The sequence below is a fragment of the Xenopus laevis genome, chromosome 2L, assembly GCF_017654675.1.
Source record: "Xenopus laevis strain J_2021 chromosome 2L, Xenopus_laevis_v10.1, whole genome shotgun sequence".
In the NCBI taxonomy this organism is placed as follows: Eukaryota; Metazoa; Chordata; class Amphibia; order Anura; family Pipidae; genus Xenopus; species Xenopus laevis.
The window spans coordinates 10,937,680-10,955,032 of NC_054373.1; positions in this window are offsets into that span (position 1 = coordinate 10,937,680).

Sequence of the window (17,353 nt, forward strand, 5' to 3'; positions counted from 1 at the left end):
AGCTTTAACAGTGACAAGCATCAAAACAGCTCAACTTTGTCACAGTAATGGTTTCATCAGTAGCCAAGTGCTTTGGCCGGTTCTACTTGGAAGCCAACCACAGGTTTGGCAATGTATCAAGAATGAATTATAGCCATTTGCCATTTATTTCTGTCACCTTTAAGTTAATTTTTAATATGTTATAGAATGTCTAATTCTAAGCAACTTTTTAATTGGCCTTCATTATTTATTTTTTTATAGTTTTTTTTAATTATTTGACTCGTCTTTCTATTCAGGCCTCTCCTATTAATGCTCCAGTCTCTTATACAAATCAATGCCTGGTTGCTAGGATAATGTGAAATTCCAAACCGGAGAGCTGCCGAATAAAAAGCAAAATAACGCAAAAACCACAAAAACATTTTCTCAGAATATCACTCTCTACATCATACTAAAAATGCATTTAAAGGTGAATAACCTCTTTAAAGAACATAGCATTTTACTGCACAGTAGGAAAAATGATTGTCATCTCCAGCAAGCAGTCATGCGATGGCCAGACTTACATGGGATGGGGAAGAGTGGGTCCCATGAAGGTAGAGATCCTAGAATACTTTCATCCCAGCATTTGGATGATGTACACCAGGGGTCCCTAACCTTTTTCACCCATGAACAACATTCATATGTAATAAAGGTTGGAGAGCAACATAAGCATGCAAAAAGTTCCTGGGGATACCAAATATGGCCTGTGATTGACTATCTAGTACCCCCTATCCCTATCTGACCTGGCAGCCTACATGAGACTCTGTTTGGCAATACAACTGGTTTTTATGGAACAAAAAGTTGCATCCAAGCCAAGAATTCAAAAATAAGCACCTGCTTTGAGGCCACTGGGAGCAACATCCAAGGGGTTGATGAGCAACATGTTGCTCACGAGCCACTGGTTGGGGATCACTGATGTACACCATAAGCATGCATTGACCAGGGGCTATTTCTTATAATGAGGTTTGCACATTAAAGGAGAACTAAAGTTTAAATCACCGGGGGTCCCAAAATGTTTGGCACCCACCAGCAATCCTAAGTCCTTACCTGCTACCCTGAAGCAGTGTTCCTGTTTGCTAAAAACCACACCAGCTCAGAGTATTTCTGTAGAAGATCCTCGTCTCATTTTCTTTGGCTTCTTTTTTGACCCGGTCATGCGCAGTAGGTCAAAAGCCTAACTTAAAAATGAAAACCCGGAAGATTACACTGACAAGATTCTACAAAAACAGTTTTCTACTAACTGGAGCATCAGGTAAGTGACTATAACTACTGTATCCGAAACCCAATGCAGTTCTCAGTCAATGAATTTTCAGCTTTTTCAAGCCAACCTGGTTAGGCATGAAGCGAGGAAGCAATTATTTGTCAGTTCTGCAATAGAACCAAGTTGGCAATCAATATCTGTACAGGAAACAGTATGTTTACATTTTTTTCCAACATACAAGCATTCAAATCATAGGTGAATGTTAAACAAAGTATTGTGCTACTTCTTAAAGAGTAAGGTTGACGCATGCTCCCTACCAGATACCAAATAGTAGGGCTCATTTACCAATAGCATATGAGCTCAAGCGCTAAGGGTCCCACAATTGCACCCATTATGGTCCATACAGGAAACACTTGGACTTGTTCCATTAGCAGGTGATAAATACAGGACTTCTTTGTACTTAATGACCTCTGGCACCTATTGTCCCTCCTGCCTGGCCCAAGGAACCATTGCTAGTGTTTAATAATTAAAGTCCCTTTCACTCTTTGCAGATATAAAGCAGGAGGAACAAACAGCTGGAAGGACAGCAGCGTATTCAGGTTCCAGGAAGCAAAGTACCAAGGAAGGGTCTTCTTAAAAAATGGGCACTCACCCAGGGCACACAAGACCCACTGATACAGGGATGACCCCTCATTTTAATCAGCTGGAATAGCTGTCATACCATGTTTTATTTACTGTCACATTCTGTTGGAACAACCGTTTTTTTTGGGATTTATCTGTTTTATTAGTTTTTCTACTCACATGACACTTGGTGCAGAGTGGCATACAGTACCTGGACCTCATGTGTATTTTATTTCCTGTATTCTTACATTCAAATTCTTCTGCTTGAGGACAATCCTATTACAATTTTCTTGGGGCTGCTGTTGGGGCCCACTGTTATGTTTTGGGTAGCCGAGGATGAGTAGTGTATAACAGTGTTTTATTAGCAGAGTCATGCAGGCATTACACAACAGTAAATTTCATTTTTAAGCTGACAGGAAGTATGCACAGTATAAGTATGAGCACATCAACATCTACAGGCCATTTGTATAAACACCACATATTCCCCCTATAGTAGGAAAGCATTTGGACAACTACTGTATAATAAACAGCAACAATTAAACATTAGGCATTTTAAAACAATATTATGCATTATTCACATCACATAGTCCTGGGTCCATGCAGGTAGTTTTCTGATTCTCTCAGTATGCCTTATAGGTTTACTTTCTTCAGGCCTTTTGCAGTTGACAACAGGAGTAGGAAAATGTCCTTCATCAAATGGAGCTTCTCCAAAGTCATATCTAACAGGAGCAAGACGACTTGCATTCCATATGTGTCCATCAGACAGTTCATATGTGTATGGTCTTCGCAGGGGTCTAACTTCAAGTGGTGTCGTTAATTTAGATTGTCCTTGTTTCAGTATTCCTGGTTTCTTAATTCTGATGAAAGATCCAGGCTGAAAGTGCACTTCTCTTGCACCAACGTTTTCTGTCAGTATAAGCCTTGCATTTGGCTTGTTGACGTTTCACAATGTCAGCAGTAGATGATTTTGTAGGCACAATATTTTGTGGAAGTTTGATGTCTGCAACATGTAACTTAGTGTGCATCTGTCTGCCATGTAATAATTCAGCTGGAGATGATTGGGTTGTTGCATGGCACGTTACTCTGTAGTTATGTTGGAACTCTGTTTTAAATACTTTCCGAGATTTCCCAGTAAGATTGTCTGGATTGTCTGTAGTGCTTCTTTTCAAAATCTATTAGGGATTATAATGAATTAATTTTAGCAGAAAGTTGGAGGATACAACACTTTAAGCTTACCCACCAAGGCTATGGAAAATTGTTTTCCAAAAATTCTTCTAACAGCCCTATTTCATATTGTCCTAAATGCGACGAGACTAATGTGTCACTTTTCCATTACCTATGGTCCTGTCCAAAGATAAATCTATATTGGAGAGAAATCTTTAGGTTTTTGAGTTATATATTGAAGATAAGGATTAAATTATCTCCGTGCTTTGTCTTTTTACATAAAGGTGATGTTGAGTTTTTTTCAATTCCTAACTCGAATTTAATTTCCCATGAAAATAAATTATTGATAGTTTTTTTTCTAGCTGCTTCCAAGAAAGCTTTATTTAATTCTTGGTTACAAAGTGAACCCCCCTTGTTGGCAGATGCTATTTATTTTATGAACCAACTTAGTTGGCAAGAAGCCTTATTAATCAAAACTAAAGAAAATAATTCCATAGACTCTTTTAAACTGATTTGGTCTCCTTTCTTGAAGCTTGTACCTCCAACACAGGTGAACAAATAGGACCATTTCTCCAGTTGTAAGATGTACTTTCGGACATTCCAGTCGACGAATGGTCATTTTTCTTTCAATATGTACACATCCACTGGTTTAGTTTAGTTAATTTTATTAAATTTCAATTCATTGTTGTCAGTCTCTTTAAATGGTATGTAGTCTTTAATAATACTATGCCATTGTATCGATTTCAGCATATCTGTTTTCATCTGCAAAATATTTGTTGCTATACTGTTATCGCTTGTTTAACATGAAAATCTAATAAAATATTTTCAAAATAAAATAAATACTATGCACTTTAATGGAGCACGTAGTTGGGTTTCAGGTACAAATTACTGAGATCAGGGAACAGACCTGGTACTGTGAGGGATCATGTGTGTGTGGAGGGCTTACATCAGGGTGACCACTGAAAAATACAGATGAGTTGACATTTCTGTAGTGGAGACTTTTTTTGTCTCCGATATGAGCTGTTCAGGATCCATACTCTAGATGGGAACACAGTTAGTAGGAGCAGAATTATGAAGTGACGTAACACAAAGGAAATGAATAGGATGTTGTATGCCCTAAACTATGTAGCATTGCTTGAGGATGATGATGATGTGATTTTCAGCAAATTCAGTCACCTTCACCTGTGTATCGTGCTCACTCTCCAGTCAGGCCACACCAGAAGACCCATTGACAATTTCAGCAAACAAAGGTATGGATGGAGCCCATAAGACGCAGTCTCTGCCGCAAATAATTATTTATTGCATTACAACATGTTTCGGATCCCAAGGATCCTTTATCAAGTGAAATACAAAAATACAAACACACCTTATAAAACCAACCCCACCTTACAGCTCCACCCCTGTGAATTAGTATAATTAATTCGTAAGTGCTGCCAAGTGATTCCTTCTTCCACTCGTTAGGTACTCCAAGTTACACGTCCAAACAGTAGAAGCAACCCTTCATAATGTCCAAAAACTGTCAATATTCATAGCTGCCCAAATAGAAATAGAAATATATCCATTTTTTAATTTAAATAGTGAAAAACAACTTAACACACTGTAACATTAAATGTTGCACATTAAAATAGCCAATTTTTTTTGGACATATAGCAACAATTGTTGCAATACTAAAACAAACTGCATACAACAGCTACAAGGATAAACTTAGGTACTACTCATATTAAAGTCTACCTACCATTGTAATCCACAAACATGTAATTTAAAATTAGGAGTTATACCTAATCAAATAGGGATTATACCCAAATCCAGTGTAAAAAAACACTGTAAACCACAACATTTTTTTAAAAAAGTTCAAAGTATTATATATACTGTAGTTTAGGGTCAGTACAAAAAACACACCTTACCGTACCCCAACTTTTAGGTCAATTGGATGGTCGACACTATCACCCTTTATAATGGAGGCACAACATACGCAATTTAAGCACGGGAATGTGCCTTTTTTAGGAGTCCTGAAAAACCTTTGCTTATTTCCTTTTTAATGCACTGCTGGACACAAAACATCCCTGATACTTTTTCCCTTTCTATAACTGAAAAGAATAGGTTCCATAAATAGCTTTCCAAACTTATTATCACCTTGCAGAATTGGCCAATATTTATTAATTACCTTTTCTATTGCCTTACTGTGTTTAACATATTTGGATACAAACGGGATCCTCTTATTGCTCCTTTTAACTCTCTCATTACCCTGCAATAAATCTTCCCTTTTTAGAAGTGCTTCTTCTTCCATGGTATGCGTCAAGTCTGATGGGGAGTAACCTCTTTCTATAAAACGTGGAAACATAGTTTGAATTGAGCAGTCATAGTCAGTGTTTAATGTAGTTATTCGTTTTGCTCGCAAGAATTGTCCCTTAGGGATAGCTCTAATTGTGCATGGATTATGAAAACTCTTAGGGGCAAATTCACTAAGATTCGTAGTTGCGCCAGGCGTAACTTCGCCGCACTTTGCCGCACTTCGCCAGGCATAGTTTCGCCAGTGCTTCGCAAATTCACTAAAATCCGAAGTTGCGCTCAGGGGTAGCGTAAGGTTGCGAAGTTGCGCTAGCGTTGATTCACTAAGAAAAGCGAAGTTACGCTAGCGAAGGCTAATTTGCATACGGCGCCAAATTCAAATTTCAATGGAGGAATACGTATCAGCACTACAAATGCCTAGAAAACCTTCAAAACATCAAATAAAAATTTTATTTTGCCCTACACATGTGCCCACTGTCTAGGTAAGTTGCCATGAGTCAGGAAATGTAGGGGGGAAGGAGGGGAGCCCCGAAAAAAAATTTGATCTTTTTCAGCCTATCACCCATAATGTAGAAAACACGCCAGCGTTTTTTGGGACTTAGAAAAAATTTTGACTTTTTTTGAAGCAATCCCTATCTACTCTATTGCGCTTCGCCTGGTCTGAGGTGGCGAAGGAAGTCTAGCGTAAAAGGTAGCGTTCAGTACACTGCGCAAGTTAGTGAATTTGCGTAGTTACGTCGCTAGCGAAACTTCGCCAGGCGTAAGTGTGCGAAGTAACACTAGCGAAACTACGCCAGCGTTCGTTAGTGAATTTGCGCAGTAACGAAAATGCCAAACGCTAGCGAAGTAACGCTAGCGAAGTAACGCTAGCGTTCGGCGCTTCGGCGCTTAGTGAATTTGCCCCTTAGCATGTAATATGCTCTTCTTCTCTGTCTCTTTTCTATATAGTTTAGTAATAATCTTCCCCTCAGCAATTGACAAATTCACATCCAAAAAATTAATTTTAGTGTCAGATATTTCAACTGTAAACTTAACCGTTTCGTGGCTTAAATTAGCCTCATGTATCATCTCTAATAGTGCCTCTTGGGTCCCATTCCATAACAGCAAAATATCATCCACAAATCTCAAATAAGATATAATATGGTGACTTAATGATGATGAGATGTCATGCCACCATCAGTGCATTTAAATGGGGGAAAAAAATCTATGCAACAGTACCTTGTTGGATGAAAGCAGAGAATGCTCCATTTAGGGCCGCCATCAGGGGATAATAGGGGGTACAGTCAATACATAGGCAGCAGAAGACGGTGCCCAAAATGAAAAGCATAGGCTGCGAGCTTAGTGTGCCGCGGCACATTTTTGGCCACACCCCCTTTTTGGCCACTCCGTTTGGACTTTCACTGAATTTTCAGCAAAATCAAACCATAGCATTGGGGCAAAATTTGCTTAACGTCTTGCACTGCAGTAAGGGGGTATTAACACCACATGTATAATTTTAACTGAGAGTTGTGCACTACAAGCACATTATGGGGAAAAGGAGGAAAAAGATTCTGGCACCTAAAATACATTACATCACTGGTACACCAAATACATACATAGAGAGCAATGGACAATGGCACCACGAGCAGTAGGATATAGAGAATACTGGCAGGCCAAGCACAATATACAATAAAACAAAGTGGATATAAGTACAATAATACATTATATAGTAAGAATCAGTGGGCACTCCAAGCCTATAAATTCTAGCACCTCCAGATGTACTGCCTCACTCTATTGCTCTGCCAAAATGCAAAGTATGAGGAGCTGCATTAGTAATGTGAAAAATTCAAATATCTTTCACTACATGGATCCCTTTTATGCTAGTTAGACAGCAATGTGATATTATACTGGGACGGTTGTACACATGCTCCAATCCCACTGCATCAGCATAATAATTATAAATAAACATAGTGATTTAAAAAGACTTGTCTAGCCTTTTGGCCTAAGTAAAACCAGTCTAACGTCTTGCTGATGCAAAGGAAAGAGAACAACCCCTTCTAAAGCTTCTCCAATTTGCTTCAAAAAATTTCTTCCTGACTCCAAGATGCAATTGGACCATTTTCTGGATTAACTTTGTACTAAGACCTTTAACCCTGTATTTTCTGTATACCCCCCCCCCCACACACACACACCCAGAAAGATGGCACAGTAGAATTCCAAGTATAAATACCCTTAAGAATCATAGCGGAATGGCAACTTCATTTATAAATACCCCCAGAAGTCATAGCAGAATGGCAATTCCATGTATAAAACTCCCAGAATTCATGGCAGGATGTCACCATGGCAATTTCCTGTATAAACCCCCCAGAATTCATAGAATGATGGCACATGTGCAATTCCATGTATAAAACCCCACAGGATTGATAATAGGATGTCACAGGCGCAATTCCATGTATAATACCCCGCAGAATTCATAGTAGGATGGCACAGTACAATTCCATGTATACATACCCCCCAGAACCCATAGCAGGATGGCATAGGGGAAATTCCATGTATAAATGCCCCCAGAATTGATAGTAGGAAGGCACCGTGCAATTCCATGTATAAATGCCCTACAGAACCCATAGCAGCAGGATGGCAAAGGGATGCGATGTGCTATAATCAAACAATTTAATAGTACCCCTTTTCCATACTCAATTGCAAGTTCTTTGCCCCAGGAAGACCGAATAGCCTATAGTATGCACTTACCAGACGTGCCCTCGGTCTCTGGTAGAATGGTGATGGCCCCATCTCTGTAGAGTAGAACTTAGAGATGAGGGATCCCGAATTCTGCCCCTCGGTGGCCAATGCTCCTCCAGCAGCACTCGGGAGTACTGCACACAGCCCACGCCTGCTCATTGAACGGCTATTTCAATGAGCTTTCAGCACTTTCACCAAGACAGCTCCCCCACGAAAAGCCCCTGGCAGTGATGGCACTACTACTACTGCGGGCCCGATTGGACACAATGTGGCACAATCGCCACCAGTGCGACACAAGCTTCATCATGCAGCGCAACACAAGTGATGTTGAGCAGCCATGTATCAAGAGATGTCCATAAAATAATCTTATGGACATCTCTTGATACATGGCGGCCCCCATGAAGGGTGCAGGGGCGCAGGCCACAGCCGCACCACCACCCCTTGCACCCCTAGTAGTCACAGACACACAAAAAAAACCTTTTGTTGTTGACAGCGCCAAAGTGGTGACCCGAGGCAGCGAACAGAGCCAAAGCTGTGAAAAGACCCGAAGCCATGAAAAGACCTGAAGTTGAAGTCTTCAAGCCACGAAAAGACCTGAAGCCGCAAAAGGAACCGAAGCTGAGGCCCGAAGCCATTAAAAGACCTGAAGTTGAAGTCCTCAAACCGTGAAAAGACCCAAAGCTACTAAAAGACCTGAAGTTGAAGTCCTGAAGCTGTGAAATGATCCAAAGCCGTGGAAAAAATATTAAAACTGAGGTCCGAAACCATGAAAGGACCCAAAAGAAATCAAAGAAGCTATCATTGCCAGGGACAAAGAAGAAGAACTTAAGGTGAGTTCCACTGAACGCCAATGTATTTTATTTTTATTAAACCCCTGACCACCAATGTTTTTTTTAATAATCTCTAGGCACCTAGCCACCAATGTTTTTTTAAATATTCTATGGGGCCCCTGACCACCAATGTTTCATTTAAACTTGTAAGGGGGGCCATTGCCACCAATGTTTTTATAAAAACTTTTATGTGGGACCATGGCCACCAATGTGTTTTTGTTTTGTTTTTTCATTAATAAGGCCAATGGGTACCTATGAGTAAGTGCCCCAGCAGGCACGAAACGCATTAGGTCTTGCTCTGATGTCCTAATACATTTTTCATTTTTTAATTGATTGATTCATTATTTTGGGGGACACACATTTTTTCTCTTTTGAAATGTTGACTTGGACTTACACCCTAGGACTGGGGTGAATTGTGAGTATATTCCCCATGATTAACTTTAATAATATTTGATTATCAATCTCTTATAAGCTGTGTAGTAGTACCTATATAGATTTTTTTGGCACCAACATAAACCATATTGTTACAGATTTACTAAGGTTAGCGTAAATTTTCGAAGTACAAAAAGTTCGAATTTCAAAGTAATTTTTTGGATACTTTGACCATCGAATAGGATACTACGACTTTGAATTTACTTCGATTCGAAATAAAAATCGTTCGAATATTCGACCATTCGATAATCGTAGTACTGTCTCTTTAAAAAAACTTCAACTTCAATACTTCGTCAAATTAAACCCGCCGAAGTGCTATGTTAGCCTATGGGGACCTTCTACAAACTTTTTCTAAGTCTTTACACATCGAATAAAAATCCTGCGATCGTACGCTAAAATCGTTCGAATCGTTCAATTCGAACTATTTATCGTAGGATTGCCAAATTCGGTGAAAAAACTTTGAATTCGATAATCGAATTTGAAGTTTTTCAATTCGATGGTCGAATTTCAAAGTTTTTTGTACTTCCAAATTCGACCCTTGATAAATCTGCTGATACGTGACTTTTGGACATAGGCGTTGCTGTCTGCTCATATTTTTATTGGATTTTAGGCTTATAATTGCAATAAGTACTTTGGGAGTGCCAGCTTTTATAGTGTTTATATGTAATTATGGGAGTATGTTGACAGCTCCTGTGAATTATACATGAAGTAATACATAAGGATGGTACATACATACCTGTAGGCAGGAATTTTATATAAATAGCCATTAATAACATATTTCAATTGCTTTAACATTACAACTTCTGACGTTGCCATTTCAGTGGAAAAGTCGTTAAAGTTATTTTTAGTCTTGACATATATTGTTGGTAAAAAATATCACTCAGTAATAAAGAAAACAATTCAGTAATCATGCATTATTGTATTGTATAGTAGTAAAGTAGTAGTAGTATGATAGTATAGTAGTAGCAAGTCTAGTGATATTCTACAACAAGTTGCTATTTGTTTTTTTTATTTATTTAGCATTATGTTCAGCTGCTTTCCCTCCTATCATTTCAGTTACAAGTTATGCAAGTCATGAAATTCCAAGATGGCTTCTACTATCTTTGCAATTTTTTTTCTTCATTTTTTTGTTTTACAGGAATTCCTTCTGCTCAGTTATTCGTCTCAAGATATACGCAAAAATGAGTGTTTTGGGGAAAAGGTATTGGTACCTGCTAGTGATGGGCGAATTTGTCCTGTGACGCTTTGCCGGAAAAAAAAACTGTGAAAATTTTTCGAAATGAGAATTTTGACGCCCACATGAATTGTAACACTTGTGTCCATGCAACTTTCCCGACGCTCGTCCAAAATTTTTTGATACCGGCAAATTTTCACTGCAGTTTCACGAATTTATTCGTCAGTGGAGAAACATGGAAATTTGTCGCAAAGTCGTGCCTGGCGCAGGTCATGAGCAAATGTTTGGGACAACAACTGCCCTTCCTCAAGTGAAAACCCACCATAGATCCCGTCACTGCTTATACACCAATATTTGTAGTGCCATCCAAGCAATGATACAATGTATACAATTAACATACATAAATACCCGTAATGGTGACATAATAACTCCAGTGTAACCAATAAATCCAAACATTTTTTTTCAAAATATCAAAAAAGTTCCTATGAAGTCAGTTCACTTGAGTCCATCACAAATGGTTTATAGTGAAAACAAGTCTGGTACACATATAACCTTTTGTTAATTATTTCCAACATCTGAATTAGTAGTTAATCAAAATACTTACTAACTGCGGTGAAGGAAAAATTCTATCTCATATCTTTCAATTGTATCTTTTTTCCAATCGTAGGCAAATATTATATAACAACAGGTATAATAATAATTTCTAATAACAAGAAACAGGTATAATTAATTGGTTCATTAAGGCCCCTAGGTGCCACAGTATTCAATTACCATATCCATATGACGAAGCTTCTGCTCTACATTGCCTGACTTAAGGTGGCCATACACAGGCCGATAAAAGTTGTTTACAGACCAGGAAGCTTATTGGCCTGTGTATTGGGCCCTCCGACCGACTTCTCCGATCGATATCTGGGCGAAATTACGCAGAAGTCGATCGGACAAGACTTAAAGTGGACATGCAAGTATGATACCCTTTGATTTTAATCTGTGTCCCTGATGTAGGGTGTGATACATTAGCCCCTTTGTTAATACCATTATAGTTTTGGCACGATAGACAAGGAAAAGTACCCAGTACTTGCTTTCCTATAAATCTTTGTGGTTTTTTTATCTATAGAAATAAGTCAAATCAACTGGACTTGCTGTGTTTTTCTTGAAGACGTTTCACCAGTCATCCACCTGCTTTTCTCAATTCAGAATAACTTGTACATAGGATCTTGCTTTGCTATACTGTATATTCCCTGGAATGTTGCTCCAATCTGCATAATCTGTTTATCAGAATCCACAATTATTATTATTATTATTATTATTAACATGTATTTATATAGCGCCAACATATTGCGTAGCGCTGTAAAGTAAATGTGATCATACAACTAAATCACATGAATTATATACATAGAACATATGGAGTTACATACATCACAACCAATACCGGTACAAAAGGTGAGTAAGGCCCTAAGCAAAAGAGCTTACACTCCAAAGGGAAGGGAGTAAGAGACAAAGTGTGGGAGTGGGCAAGATTGAATTAAGTGGGTGAGAAATGTGGTATTGTATGTGGTGTTGCATTTGATAGTTAAGCAGAGTGAGGGTAGGCTTCTCGAAAGAAGTGCGTTTTAAGAGATTTCTTGAAAGCAGAAAGGTTGGGAGAAAGTCGGACAGACCGTGGGAGAGCATTCCAGAGGAGGGGTGCAGCCCTTGCAAAGTCTTGAATGCGAGCATGTGAGGAGGTAATGAGAGAAGAGTTGAGTAGCAGGTCAGTAGAGGAGCGTAGTAAGTGGTTGGGTGAGTATATAGAGATGAGTTCAGAGATGTAGGGAGGGGCAGAGTTATGAAGTGCTTTGAATGTCAGGGTCATTAATTTGAAATTGATTCTGAAAGGTAGCGGAAGCCAGTGCAGGGATTGACAGAATGGCGAGGCAGAGGAGGAGCGGTTGCTGAGGTGTATGAGCCTCGCAGCAGTGTTCATTATGGACTGGAGAGGTGACATTCTGTGGAGGGGGAGGCCAATTAAAAGAGAGTTACAGCAGTCTAGATGTGATATGAGGATTTTGGCAGCATCTTGAGTGATAAATGATCGTATTTTGGATATGTTCCTAAAGTGGAAGTGACATGATTTAATAAGTGACTGGATATGAGGAGTGAATGACAGGGCAGAATCTAGGATAACCCCAAGGCACCGGGCCTGGGGAGAGGGGGTGATAGTGTAATTGTTAGCTATGATGGATACTTTCGGGATGTCATTAAGTTAGTAGTTGATTGTATCAGTAAGATTGGAGCTTTAAGGTGTTATTAAACCTTCCAGGGAGAGGTGCCAAAACAGCATTGTATGTGGCAGACAATAGATGTCTAGTTGACTTGTGTTCACATCACTATGCAATAACTGGTCCCCTAAATTCCCACCACATCGATAGGCAAACAGGGGATATTCAGTAAATATCCTCAAGGTACTTGGATCATTCATCACGATCGGCCAATATTTCCTAAGGACCTTACGTACCTCCTTTGAGTGGCAGTCATAGGTGGTTACAAAGGGAATTCTACTGATGGTGGTTTCTTTTTTTATTACACTTCAATAGTTCCTTTCGGGGGAATATGATCAATCTGACTCTTGGACTTACATAACAACTTCTCAGGATACCCACGTTCCTTAAAAGTACCTATGATCTTTTTGCTTATTTGCTTATTTGCTCAAATACATTTGTATAAGATCTAATGTGTTTACACCGCATTAATTGGCTCTTGGGTAAGTCTTCTGTTGTGCCTGGTGGATGGAAACTGTCGTATAATAGTATGTTATTTGTTCTACTGGTTTTCTATATAGCACGGTATAGATTCACGGTCCTTATGCATAATAAATTTAATTGTGGGATGCACCTTGTTAATATATTCAATAAACTGTAAGGGTTAACTGTGAGGCCCTCGCCGTATGAAAAATATGTCGTCCACAAAGCGACAGTAGCAATATATGTTAAAATTAGATCTTTATTCCAAGAGTAAAAACAAACGTCCTGACGAGTTTCGTATCCAAAGATACGTAGCCATAGGCACAGATTCAAAATAAACCGTTACACTCGTTAAACCTCAAAAGAGGAAATGATGAAAGAATTGATCATTAAAAACATTTAACCCTATGGTACAAAAATCCTGTGTCCATTATTCTAACACCATTATCATATAAAGTTTTCATTATAAAAATGGACATCGTTTCTATTGAATCAATTTTAAACAAACGGGAAGTATAAATATAACTACGATAAAAGATAAATATTAAATATTGATAAAACCATTGATGTACATTCTTTGTGGTATGAGCTTGGAGGCTTTCAAATATTTTGAATTTCAATTCTTACATTTTCAGATTTTAAATTCTCAAATTTTAGAAGTATATATGATTGGAATCCATTAAATTGTTAAATTATTAAATTAATTGCACTTCATTAATTTAGCACCAAAATCATTAAATTATTAGATAAAGCATTACACAATGATTTTATCATTATTTATTCATTTCTAAGTTCATCAGTCAGATATAAAAACGACAATGAAATCATTAAATCAATTCATTTGTTCATATACAAAAATGGCATAAAATTACTTAATTTAGCACGTCAATCCAATTAAAGCAGGATGTTCTTTTAATAAAACAAAAAATTATTATTATTTTCCGTAACCTTAAAAGTGTTTCATTATTTAAGCAGCTGAATAGCTAGATAGAATATAATGAGATGCAGTGAGCGGGTTAAAGTTGAAAGTTGAAAACACACCAAAACCGCATCTATATCGGAGTTAACATGTAGGTGTTAAGGGTGCCGTATTTATGCTGGGAAAAAGCTGTACATATTATTTCCCGAATTGATGATATGCGCATAAATTGCCCTAAGACCCTTAGGGGCAGATTTATTAAGCTTCGACTTCGGTTCAAAGTAAAAATGATTCGACTATTCGACCATTCGATAATCGAAGTACTGTCTCTTTAAAAAAAACTTCGACTTCAATACTTCGCCAAATTAAACCTGCCGAAGTGCTATGTTATCCTATGGGGACCTTCTACAACCATTTTTAAAGTCTTTGTACATCGAAGGAAAATGTTGTTTGTGTCTCTCCCTGCTCACTTACAGCTCTGAGCTCAGATTAGAGAAGGGAGGGGGAGAGGAGCAAACTGAGCATGCTCAAGCCCTGTCCTGGAGGTTTAAGATGAAAACAGGAAGTCTGATATAGAAGCCCATGGAAAGAAATGCTGTGTTTATAGAGGAGACAGAGCAGCATTTCTTTGAGGGTTTACTGGTGTATTTATATAGACCTTTCTGATAAAGCTTACTTAGTTTTAGCCTTTCCTTCTCCTTTAACCATATCTCCTCCCCTCCAATGGGTTTTAACCCTCTCAATACCTTACCATCGAAGGCCCACTGGGCTTTTATTATGTTGCTCTAAAAAAATGCTTGGAGACTGAATATTTTAAATTTCCTTTGCAAATTTTATTTACATGTTCTCCCATCCTTTCTCTCAGTTTTCTATTTGACTTACCTACATATTGGAGGCCACATGGGCATTCCAACATGTAGATAACATTGGCCGTGTCTAGTGATGGGCGAATTTCTCCCATTTTGATTTGCAGAAAAAATTGTGAATTTCCCGCGAATTCACGAAACGGCGAAAAATGAGCGAAACTCGAATTTTGATGCCCGCTTAAATTTGTGTCAATTTTGATGCCGGTATTAAAGTCAATGAGCGTCTGAATAGTGTAGACGCGCTACGGTTTTGATGCGATCAACTTTACCGACGCGTGTCCATATTTTTTTGACGCTAACGAATTTCACAGGAGTTTCACAAATGTATTCGCCGGTGGCGAAACACGGGAATTCTCCATGAATTCGCGCCTGGCGAATTTATTCACCCATCACTAGCTGTGTCACAATTAATTAAATTCTGAATCTGAAAAGATTCCCCAGTTGGCGACTTTTAAACGTTGTAGCTTTTATACCAAACCTACAAGCCTTCCAGAGATGACAAGGGTAAAGGCCCTAAAATGTATCCTTATCTTTATTGATGTTTTTACAGCTATTACAAGTAAGTACAGGTTTTTGTTTTAAACTTGGAGCTTTCTGAAAAATAATTTTTAGTTTCTTAGGGAGGATCTGTTCTAGACCTTTGTCTAAGCTGAATACATCCCAATGTTTCTCTATGATCCTTTTGATTTCTCCTGCTTTTGAGTTAAACTGTGTGACAAAGCACATGTTAAAATTCTCCTCCTATTCAATCTTGGAGAGGGATTTTCTTATCTTTTTATATTCTAGCATCATATTTCTATCCTGCCCTCTCACAGACTCATATGCTTTCTGTATCTCATTTTCTTTGTATCCTCTGCTTAAAAATCTGTCTGTCAAAACTTGACTGTGTGTCATATTTAATTATTTCACTATAATTTTTTTTCTCACTCTCCTTAATTGTCCCCTCGGGATGTTTCTAATCCATTGGGGATTATGGTTGCTTGTGGCCAACAAATAGTTGTTAACATCTACACCTTTGAAAAAGATACGTGTCTGTATCTCACCTTTTTCTATATAGACTTGTAGGCCCAGAAAATCAATTGTTTAGGAATTATAACTCCAAATTTAAATCATTTTTGTTGTTTTTCTATAAATATTGCCAGTTCTACTTCCCCTTTATTCCAGATGATGCTTACATCATCTATGTACCATTTCCATAGTTCCAGCTTCATGTGTTCCATGGTAAATTTCTCCCAGAATTCCATAAATAGATTGGCGTAGCTGGGAGCGAACCGCATTCCCATTCGGTACCACAGACCTGTAGGTAATAATTACTGTCAAAAATAATTATGGTTAAGGATAAAGTTTATTCCATTAATAATAAATTCTTTACATTCCAGGCTGACATTCTCATCGCATTTTAAAAATTACTCTATTGCTTTGATCTCTTGTTGATGTTTAATACAAGTATAGAGAGACTTGACGTCCAATGTGTAAACAGCGAATTTCAGTTCCACTGAAGACCTTTCAATTCATTTAGAACTTGGGTTGAATCTTTCCAATAGGACAGTAAGGCATTTACATTAGGTTGCAATTTTACATCAATAAAATGGGACAAATTACTTGTCAGGGAACTAATATGATTGAAGTGATTGGCCGCCAAGGGGGCATTAATGGGTCCTTATGTACTTTGTGCTAAAGTGAAAATAATTCACCTGTTAGTCATCTGCAGTAATGGCTGCAGAGTCTGCTAATAAAGCACTGTTATACTCGACTCATCCTCGCTACCAAAACACAACAAATTGGCGACGAGGATGGGATTCGAACCCACAGTAACCACCTATGACTGCCACTCGAAGGAGGTACATAAGGTCATTAGGAAATATTGGGCGATCGTGATGAATGATCGAGTACCTCGAGGATATTTACTGAATATCCCCTGTTTGCCTATCGACGTGGTAGGAATTTCGGGGACCAGTTAGTGCATTCTGATGAGAACCCAAGTCAACACATAGATTTATAGGAAAGCCAGTAATAGGTACTTTTCCTTGTCTATTGTGACAAAACTGTAATGGTCAAAGGGGCTAATGCATCGCACCCTACATCAGGGACACAGATTAAAATCAAAGGGTATCATGTATGTCCACTAATGTCATATGTCCACGTGGGTTGGCTTATGTGGGTAAAACCAATAGGATGATTAGAGTAAGACTAAAGGAACATAGGAGTGCCATACGGAATGTTAAAACTAAACCCACATCTATAAACCGGCATTGGGCCAAATGTAGCCATAATCTCACAATTACGTTGGCTGGTACTAGAGGAAGTGTAGACTAAGTCAGGCAATGTAGACCAGGAACTTCTTCAGAGGGATATGGAAATTGAATACTTTGGCACCTAGAGGCCTTAATGAACCAATTAATTA